This window comes from Tasmannia lanceolata, unplaced genomic scaffold, assembly GCF_043159265.1.
Source record: "Tasmannia lanceolata isolate RefF3 unplaced genomic scaffold, GAP_Taslan_0.1 ptg000090l, whole genome shotgun sequence".
NCBI classification, from domain to species: Eukaryota; Viridiplantae; Streptophyta; class Magnoliopsida; order Canellales; family Winteraceae; genus Tasmannia; species Tasmannia lanceolata.
Genome location: NW_027518767.1, coordinates 392224 through 392500, shown reverse-complemented (window position 1 = coordinate 392500; position 277 = coordinate 392224).

The window sequence follows — 277 nt, the reverse complement described above, 5'->3', positions numbered from 1 at the left end:
GGGGGAAGCAGCATGCATCTTCTTCACACAAGCATCTAGGCCTGTCCTTTGAGAGGGCTGCTACAAGCGGCTATAAACAGCAATGGAACCCTTAGCCAAGACCCTAAATCTCCTTCCATTCTTCGAATTACCTTTAGATGATCCCTGCACAAAGAAAGCATTTAATACAAATTAGTGTTTTAGTGGGTTTAAGAGCCCCTACTTTTAATTAGATGGTTGCCAAATGTTAATTCAGACATTTGCCAAATGTTAATTCAAGTTAATTCAGACACACCAA